This window comes from Chiloscyllium plagiosum, chromosome 44 (genome assembly GCF_004010195.1).
Source record: "Chiloscyllium plagiosum isolate BGI_BamShark_2017 chromosome 44, ASM401019v2, whole genome shotgun sequence".
Lineage (NCBI taxonomy): Eukaryota > Metazoa > Chordata > Chondrichthyes > Orectolobiformes > Hemiscylliidae > Chiloscyllium > Chiloscyllium plagiosum.
Window position 1 is genome coordinate 353,337 of NC_057753.1, and position 10,648 is coordinate 363,984.

The 10,648-nt window shown below is 46.6% G+C and overlaps 1 protein-coding gene across 1 annotated transcript in view; it reads left to right on the plus strand.

Annotated features, from left to right (window-relative positions):
- LOC122543615 (zinc finger protein 208-like) overlaps window positions 1-10,648 on the plus strand; it is a 234,057-nt gene that overhangs the window by 212,850 nt on the left and 10,559 nt on the right. The gene's annotated exons all lie outside the window — the stretch shown is intronic.

The following is a 10,648-nucleotide window of genomic DNA, read 5'->3' on the forward strand; positions in this document are numbered from 1 at the left end:
GGTACACCTGATCAGGTTGTGGGGATTTATCCACTTTCAAGACATCCAGCACTTCCTCCTCTGTCATTTAGACATGTTTCAAGATGTCACTATCTATTTCGCTGCATTTTATATCTTACATGTTCTTCTCCACAGTAAACACTGATGCAAATTACTTGTTTTGTATCTGCCCCATCTCCTGCAGCTCCACACAAAGGGCGCCTTGCTGATCTTTGAGGGGCCCGATTCTCTCCAGAGTTACCCTCTTGTCTTTAGTATATTTGCAAAACCCCTTTGGATTTTCCTCATCCCTTTTTTTCCAAGAGCTATCTCACGTCCCCTTTGTTGCCCTCCTGATTTCCCTCTTAAGTATACTCCTACTGCCTTTATACTCTTCACTTGATCTATCCTGTCTATACCTGACATATGCTTCCTTCCTTTTCTTAACCAAACCCTCAATTTCTCTAGTCACCCAGCATTCCCTCTACCGAACGACATTTCCTGTAAATTCAGGATGGTAGCAGTATCACCACTGATATGTGTGGATGACTGGTAGTTAATTGCTGAGTTTTGTTTAGATTTAAACCAGGCAGGTTGCGTGTGATTAGTCATGACATTGCGCTGTGGAATAAACCAGGGAATGGCTTATATACAGACTTTGTCCTGTTGAAACAGGTGCAGTGTGTGTAAGCGCTGTTTCTGCCTGTTGAGAACAGGGTCCTGCGGATTAACACATGCAAGTGTGCCAAATTGCCAGCCCAAGTGACAATCTTAAATTGGTAGTTGGCATAACCTGTAGCACAATCAGGAGTAACCAGCAAATAGTACAACCACAGGATCACAACTGGGAAAAAAATGTAGGTGATAAACATTACTCTTTCTTCTCAATAAACCACACCATTGCCATAGGAACAGGTCACCATCATGTAGGCCAGAGGCTTCAGTCAGGACACATGCCCCACCATGTTGATTGATGGGCGGGGCTTCAGGGTCAGCAGTTCCCAACTTTGGTCATGAACCCTGGGAGGCACTCCTCATTTCCAATTCAGTACATTCCTCACTCTGCTCCTTGACACAGATACATACAATAGGCAGTTAGAGTTGTACGGCATGGAATCTCAGTCCAACTCGTCCATGCCAACCAGATATCCTAAATTAATTGAGTTCCATTTGCCAGCACCTTGGCCCATATCCCTCTAAACTCTTCCAATTCACGCCTTCCCATCCAGATACCTTTTAAATATTGTAATTGCACCAGACTCCACCACTTCCTCTGACAATTCATTCCATACACGCACCATCCTCTGCGTGAAAAAGTTGCCCCATTGTTCCCTTTTATATGTTTTCCCCTCTCACCTTAAACTTATGCCTTCTAGTTTTGGACAGACCTACTCTGGGGAAAAGACCTTTGCTATTCATGCTATTTATGCCCCTCGTGATTTTATACATAAGGTCACCTCTAAGCTTCCAGCGCTCCAGGGAAATTAACCCCAGCCTTCTCAGCCTCTCTATAGCTCAAACCCCGCATTCTTGGCAACATCCTTGTAAGTCTTTTCTGCACCCTTTACTTTCTGTAAAAGGACATCGCATAGTTAAGATAGGGTGCAATGGGGAATGACGAATGCAGTTAAAGCACAGGCCAGTCCTGATCCCACTAAGAGGACAAGAGAGGGCCTTAATGGTTTCCCCTCCATGTGCTTGTTGAACTTTTTAATTCATTCCTTTATTTTCCTAGTTTTAACTAGGAAAGACTTTAATGCAAACCATTACCTATTTCTTTACTTATCTATTATTCTGAAAAGCAATGCTTAACTTGTTAACTCTTGTTTCTTAGTACCTTGTACCTAAGCATTAGATACCTGAGATAGCACCATGTGTGGCGACACTGTACACTTTTCAATGCACTCCCATACTTCTGCTCTTGTGTACACGTGAGAATAAAATCTCAATCTAAAATCTATGGCCTGGTTCACATGCAGCAAATGGCATTTGAATGGCCAGGGTTTGCTGTCCCATTAAATTGTCACTTCATTGCCATCGCTTTTGGCACAGTATGGAATGAAAAGAATGAGAAAACTGGGGTGTGTGTGTGTGCCCGCGTGTGTGTGAAAGTGAACCCAGGTTGACATAAAGATGTTCCTTCCTGGGCTCTGGCACCAGCATTGGAGGACAGCTGACCCTGAAGCCCAGCCCACCAATTGTCCCTGGAATACTGGCGGAGGTGCATGCGACCCAGGCCCCCCACAGCCGCAATGACTGAACCAGAAGAGGCGGGAACAACTGCAAGGGGTTTATTTATGGTGGGATGTCCAGGCAAAGAGGGTGGTGGAAAATGCATCAATTCTGTGATGGACCAAGGGTGAAGATAGTTTGGGTTGGATGGGATGTGGCTGATTTAAAATCAAGCAAACCTCACGAATTGGTTGGTTGGGGGAGGATGGCACATCCAGTGATGAGGGGGCCAGTCATAGAGATGTACAGCACAGAAACAGTCTCTTCGGTCCATGCTGACCAGATATCCGAAATTAATCCAATCCCATTTGCCAGCATTTGGCCCATATCCCTCTAAACCCTTCCTATTCATATACCCATCCAGGTGCCATTTAAATGTTGTCATTGTACCAGCCTCCACCACTTCCTCTGGCAACTCATTCCATACACGTACCACCCTCTGTGTGAAAAAGCTGCCCCCAGGTCTCTTTTATATCTTTCCCCTCTCACCCCAAACCTATGCCCTCTAGTTCTGGACTCCCCCCACCCCAGGGAAAAGACTTTGTCTGTTTACTTTATCCATGCCCCTCATGATTTTATAAACCTCCATGAGGTCACCCCTCAGTCCCCGACGCTCCAGGGAATTTAGCCCCCAGTGTATTCAGCCTCTCCCCACAGCTCAAACCCTCCAACCCTGGCAACATGTTTTTCTGAAGCCTTTCAAGTTTCACAACATCCTTCAGACTCCTGAGGAATGGGGCAAGGCAACACCCTCAATGAGGAGGGAGGTTGTCAGAGTGGGTTCATAAGGGTTGGGGGAAACTTCTGCAGGAACTCAACTTGTTTTTTTTAAAACAGGGTCAGAGAGGGGGAGAATTTCAGGTGGTAAGCTGAAACAAACATTTGACTGACTCGATCCATCAGAACCTGCTCATCCAACCTCCTGACAAACCAAAACCACCACACCAATGAGAGAACCCTTGCTTCTAACGATCTGATGTACGAGTGGTAACTTTTAAAGGTTGAAAGAGCTGGGCAGCATGGTGGCTCACCGTGCCAGGGACCCGGGTTCGATTCCAGCCTCGGGTGACTGTGTGGAGTTTGCACATTCTGCCCATATCTGCGTGGATTTCCTATAGCTTCCTCCCACAGTCCAAAGATGTGCAGCTTAGGTGGATTACTGGTGCTAAATTGCCCGTAATGTCCAGGGATATGCAGGCTAGCTGGATTAGCCATGGGAAATATATAGTCATAGGGATATGGTGTGGGGGAGGTGGTCAGTGTGGAGTCGCTGGGCCAAAAGGCCGGTTTCCACCCTATAGGGATTCTAGGATTCTCTGACTTCACACTGAGGAGGTTGTCATTCAGGTTCTCTCGCTGTGTGACGAGATTTCAACAGTTGTTCAACCTGCTGTGCCACGGGATTACACTCAGACAGAAGCTGTTCCCCTGCTCCCATTGTGGGAAGGGCTCAGTCAGTTCGCTGCTCCATGCATACACCAGCGGGTTCACAAGAACAGGATCTGCATCATGCTGTTGTTGAGTCCATTCGTCACATCCAGAGCAGAACCCTGCCTCATTCTGATAGCTGGCTCTGACTCTGCTTCTGTTAATGAGCTCAATAAGTGACCTGGAAATCAATAATCTGGCTCTGTTAAATAAATCAACTGTGTTTGACGATGTATGTGCCAAATCCTTCTTGTCTCTCAGGTTAGTCGAGAGCTTTGCACGTGCCTGACTAGCTCTTTCGTGCACCTTTTCAGGCTGTTAGAAATCTTGTGGAATCCTTGGCTTTATTAACAGAGACGACAAACAGAAAATCAAGGGAATCACTCTGAACCTTTGCAATGTTGTGGCTTCCTGTCAGCTGGGCATGTTCTGTCCAAATGCAGGTGCTACAGTTTCAGAAAGATATGAAGGCAGTAGAGAGTGTCCATAGAGAGACACAGCAGGGATACAGACCCTTCGGTCCAATCGGTTTGTGCTAACCAGACATTCCAATCTGACCAGCTACCATTTGCCAACATTTGACCCATATCCCTCTAAACCATTCCTATTCATACACCCATCCACATGCCTTGTAATTGTACCAGCTTCCAACCACTTGCTCATGCCATACACACACCACCCTCAGTGAAAAAGGTACCCTTCAAGTCCTTTTCAAATCTTTCCCCTCTCACCTTAAAACTATGCCCTCGAATTTTGGACTCCCCTATCCTGGGAAAAAGACCTTGTCTGTTCACCCTATCCATGCCCTCCATGATTTTTATAAACCTCTATGAGGTCACCCCTTGGCCTCCGATCCTCCAGGGGCAAAAGGCCTTAGCTTAATCAGCCTCTCCCTATAGTTCAAACCCTCCAGTCCCGGCAACATCCTGGTTAATAATTTCTGAACCCTCTCCAATTTAATAATATCCTTCCTCGAGCAGCGTGACCAGAACTGTACACAGCACTCCAAAGGTGGCCTCACCAACATCCTGCACAAGTGCAACATGACATCCCAACTTCTATACTCAATGGCCTGAGCAATGATGGCAAGCATGATAAATGCCTTCTTAACCACTATCTCCCTGTTGTGCAGATTTCAAAGAATGAAGTACCTGAACCCCAGGTCTCTTTGTTCAGCAACACTCCCTCGAGACCTACCACTAACTGTACAAGTCCTCCCCTGGTTTGCCTTAGCAACAGCATAATACCTTCAATCGGTGTAAATTAAGCTCCATCTGCCACTCCTGGGCGCACCGGGTCCAGAAAACGAATCATGGGAACTCAGGGACGAGGAACTTCAGATATGTGGATGGATTGGAGAAGCTGGTGGGGATCGCCTTGGAGAAGATTTGGTTAAGGAGGTCTGGATGAAGCAGACGGAGAGAAACTGCTCCCAGCAGTGAAGCTGAGGGTAATGCTCCGAGGTGATTGACAAAAGGAGGCGGTGTGAGAGATAGCCGGGAATGGAATGCACGGTCAGGGAGGGTGTTCGAGGGCAATACAACCATGGCTTTCCCAAGAGGACTGGAGAGGTATCTGAAGAAGATACATGCGCAGGACCCATGAGCTCAAGGCAGGGGAGTAGGGTTGCTCCAGGAGCGCCAGCAATGAATACAATGGGCCAAACATTTGCTAGTACAATCTTAGGATGACGGGTGATGACATAATGGTTGAGTGACTAGGTTATTCTGCTATTGGCACGATATTGTGAAACTTGAAAGGGTTTATAAAAGATTTACAAGGATGTTGCCAGGGTTGTAGGGTTTGAGCTCTTGGGAGAAGGCTGAATAGACTAGAATTATTTTCTTTGCAGCGTCGGAGCCTGAGGTTTATAAAATCATGAGGGGCATAGATAGGGTGAACAGACAAGGTCTTTTTCCCCGCAGGGTGTGGGGGAGTCCAAAACTAGGGGGCATAGGTTTCAGGTGAGAGGAGCATGATTTAAAAGGGACAATGTTTTCATGCAGAAGGTAGAGTGTGTATGGAGTGAGCTGCCAGAGGAAGTGGTGGAGACAGGTACAAATACACCATTAAAGAGGCATCTGGATGGGTAGATGACTAGGAAGGGTTGGGAGGGATATGGGCCGGGTGCTGGCAAATGGGATGGGATTAATTTGGGATATCTGGTCGGCATGAACGAGTTGAACCGAAGGTTCTATTTCCGTGCTGTGCATCTCTATGACTCTAGTTCTCCGGGAGCCCAGGTTACTGTTCTGGGTTCACATCCCATGATGGTGAAATTGGAATTCAGTCTACATCTGGAACAAAAGGTTAGCATCAAGGCAACCATATAATTGCTGTTGACTGTCCTTTTGGGAAAGGAAATCTGTCATCCTTACCCCTGGTGGCCTACATGTGACCCCAGATTCTCAATCACCGCTGGACTCCGAACTGCTCTCCGAAATGGCCAAGCAAGTTCAAAGGCAATTAGGGAGAAGATGTCATTAACCTTGAACTGGTCCAGTTAAGCGTGAAAAGTCCCTTTGACCTTGAACAGGTCCATTTGGCAGTGACCTTTTCCCATGAAGTAGTGTCAACCAAAATGAACACGGACATGTATGTGGGCTGCTGATGCTCAATGCATTTAACATCCAGTGTAAACTTGACCCAGTTAAGCATAGTTACAACATTCTGTGTGTTCACAATCAGCTCAGCACTGTCACCTTTGAACTGTCACTGGACTAATAATGATGAACCCCGGGCTAATTGTTCTGTGGACAACTTAGAAACTGCCTGAGAAATTCAGCAGGTGTGGCAGAATCTGTGGAGAGAAAGCAGTTAACTTTGCTTTGTCTCAATAGAGTCAAGATTAGAGTGGTGCTGGAAAAGCACAGCAGGTCAGGCTTCCTGATGAAGGGCTTTTGTCCGAAACGTCAATTTTCCTGCTCCTTGGATGCTGCCTGACCTGCCGTGCTTTTCCAGCCCCACTCTAATCTCCAGCATCTGCAGTACCCACTCCCGCCTTTGTCTCAATAGATGCTGCCAAACCTACCGAATTTTTCCAGCAATTTGTGTTTTTCGTTTTAGATCTTCAGAACCTGCAGTTTTGTTTTATTTTAATGTTCTGTGGAAACAAATCCTGGCAGATGGTGAAATCTGAAATCAATAAAATCCGGGAACTAAAAAGCAAGCCTATTAAGACCATAAGAGAGAGGTGCAGAGTTAGGCTATTCTGCCCAAAGAGCAGAATTAGGCTATTCTGCTCCACCATTCAATCATGACTGATTTGTTTCTCAACCCTATTCTCCTGTCTTCTCAGTGTAACCCTTAATCTCCTTACAAATCAAGAACCTATGTATCTGTCTTAAATGCCCTCAAAGAGTTGGCCTCCACAGCCCTCTGCAGCAACGAGTTCTACAGAGTCACCACCCTCTGGCTGAAGAAATTCCTCCGTATCGGAGTTTTAAAGGGTTGTCCCTTCGCTCTGAGGTTGTGGCCAACTCCAGTTCTTGGTCTCTCCTAAGAGGGCATTCACATTCTTCGTGCCCACTCCATCCAGGCCTCTCATCCTTCTAAACTCCAGCAAGTACAGACCCAGAGTCCTCAACTGCTCCTCCCTTCATTCCCAAGATCATTCTTGTAAACCTCCTCTGGACATCCTCCAATGTTAACCCATCCTCCCTTCGATACAGGGTCCAAAACTGCTCACAATTTTACCAAATGAGATCTGACCAGAGCCTTGTACTTGCTGAGGCTGTACATTCCTGCTGCTGTATTCTAGCCATCTTGAAATCTATGGTAACACTGCATTTGCAGTCCTAACTGCCAACTGAACCTGCATGTTAACCTTAAAAGGGACTAGTTTATTAGATTAGACAGCTTAGTGTGGAAACAAGCCCACACCGACCGTCTGAAGAGCAACCCACCCAGACCCATTCCCCTACATCTAACACTACGGGCAGTTTAGCATGGCCAACTCACCTAAGCTGCACATTTTTGGGAGGAAACCGGAGCACCCGGAGGGAACCCACGCAGACACGGGAGAATGTGCAAACTCCACACAGACGGTTGCCCGAGGCTGGAATTGAACCCGGGTCTCTGGCGCTGTGAGGCAGCAGTGCTAACCACTGTGCCACCCATAGTTTGGGTACATTGTTGGCGTGGACTGATTGGACCAAAAGGTTAGTTTCTATGCTGTATGATTCCATGTAACCACTGCTGATTATCATAAAGACACATCTGGTTCAGTGATGTCCTTTTGGGAAGTAGATTGACTGTCCTTACCCTGACTGGCCTAGCTGTGATTCCAGATCCACAGTGATGTGGTTGACTCTTAACTGCTCTTTGGGTAATAAGTACTGGCCCAATGCGCGGCACCCACATCCCATGGATGAATTTAAAAAGAACAGTGATCTTTGTTCTTAATTCAGACACTGGTAATTAATTCATTTTGCAAAAACAAACTTTAGATCTTGCGGTACAGGTTCATACTCCCTTGAACGTGGAGTTGCAGTTAGACAGGTTGTGAAGGTGACATTGGGACGCTTGCCTGTATTGGTCAGTGCACCGAGTATAGGTGTTGGGAGGTCATGTTGCAGCTGAGAGGCCACTTTTGGAATAATGCATTCAGTTCTGGTCTCCCTGCTATAGGAAAGATGTTGTTAAACATGAAAGGGTGCAGAAAGGATTTACAAGGATGTTGCTGGGGTTGGAGGGTTTGAGATATAGGGAGAGGATCATCAGAGGCTGAGGGGTGACCCAAAAGAGGTTTGTAAAATCACGAGGGGCATGGATAGGATGGACAGACAAGGTCTTTTCCCTGGGGTGTGAGAGCCCAGAACTAGAGGGCATAGGTTTAGGGTGAGAGGGCCAAGATTTAAAAGGGACCTAAGGGGCAACTTTTTCAGGCAGAGGGTGGTGCATGTTTGGAATGAGCTGCCAGATGAAGTGGCATCTGGATAGGGATATGAATAGGAAGCATTTAGAGGGATATGGGCCAGGTGCTGGCAAATTGGGCCAACATCAGCCCTGTGCCTAAGAAGGCCCATGCAGCTTGTCTCAATGACTACCACCCAGTGGCCCTAACTTCTGTGGTTAAGAAGTGCTTTGAAAGGATGGTCATGGCATTAATCAACTCCAGCCTCCCCACTGCTCTTGACCCATTCCAATTTGCCTATCGGACTAACAGATCCATGTCAGATGCCATATCACTTGCCCTTCCCTCCTCCCTAGAACACCTTGACACCAAGAACAGCTATGTAAGAATCCTGCTCATTGACGACAGTTCAGCCTTCAACACTATTGTCTCCTCAACACTGATTACTAAACTCAGTGATCTTGGACAAAGCCCCACTCTCTGCAACTGGATCCTCAGTTTCCTGATCCACAGGCCATAATCAGTAAAGACTGGGGACAATATTCCATCCTCATTAACACTCAACACTGGAGCCCCTCAGGGGTGCGTACTCAGCCCCCTACTGCGTATAACCAGACTAATACCGTCGGTGACATCACCATAGCCGGTTGAATCTCAGATGGCGACGAAACAGACTACAGACGGGAGGTGGAAAACCTGGAAAAATGGTGCACTGAGAACAACCTCGTTCTTAACGCCGGCAAAACCAAGGAACTCATTATTGACTTTCGGCGGCATGTTACTCATGCCCCCCACACACTAACAGCACAGAGGTGGAACAAGTGGACAGTGTCAAGCTCCTGGGAGTGGTCATCCACAACAAGCTTTCTTGGACTCTTCATGTGGACGTACTGGATACAAAGGCCCAACAATGTCTCTTCTTCCTCAGGCACCTGAGGAAATTTGGCACGGTGGCGAATATCCTTACCAACTTTTATAGATGCGCCATCGAGAGCATTCTGTCTGGATGTATCACTACCTGGTATGGCAACTGTACCACTCAAGATCAGAGACGGTTACAGAGAGTGGTGAACTTGGCCCGGACAATCACAAAGGCCAATCTCCCATCTATAGAATCCATCTACCAGGCCCGCTGTCAAGGAATTCATTCAATAATTTAGGCTATCTGGTCAGCATGGATGAGTTGGACCGAAGATTCTGTTTCCGTGCTGTACAACTCCATGACTCTATCTATCCTATATTCACCTTTAGGTCCAAAGTTTCCCATCTGTGGTCTCAAATGTACCACTTGTTAAAACCTCCACCTTGAAAAGTGCTAACTTATTCATCATCAGTTCGCACTGGCTTATGTGAGAGGTACAGTGAGAGCTCCATTGGCCACAGTGAACAAAGGACTCATGGTGGGGAATGAGAATCGGCATCATTCGGTTTTTACCCTCAATTTTTGTCCGAATGACTCTTGTACATTGGCAGTTGAGTATGACTGTTCCTGTCCACGTCCATGTGGCTAGCAAGTGACCACCCCCAAATGAAATTTTTCGATCTGTGGGCCTGAACATCTGTGGTGGGGAAATTGTTGGACTGTATCATCAAGGATGGAGGGCAACTGATGTGTTGACGCTGTGGCTTTAAGAGGTTAGTTTGTCATGTTGTTTTTGAAGAGAGGTTTTCAGGCAGAGGTGAAGAGCAGTCTCCCAGACCGACTTCTGTAAACAGCTTGTGCAGCTTTGGTTTTTATTAAGAAGTTGGAACAATAGAAGCAGCCTCAACTCCCACTGAAGCAGGTTCTTTAGTCTAACTTTCAGCAGTTGCTGTTAAGGTCTTGAAGGAGTGAAAGCTTTTTTGTTCTCTCTCTTGGTGACAGCCAAAAGCTTGGGGGGAGGGGGGCTCTCTGCCTGCTACAGGAGTTGCAGGTGAGATAATCTATTTTCTGGATTTGCCTTTATCCAAGGGTTTATAGGCTGTTACTATATTAGAACAGTTAATTAGCATTTGTTTCCAATAAAGGTAAGTTATTCCAATTCCTTCTTTGTTTTGTTGTACTTTAACTATAGCAGATGAATTTGTGGTGGAAAATTCACCTGCACCTCCACACACATCATTTACTGCATCCGCTGCACCCGATGTGGCCTCCTCTATATTGGGGAGACAGGC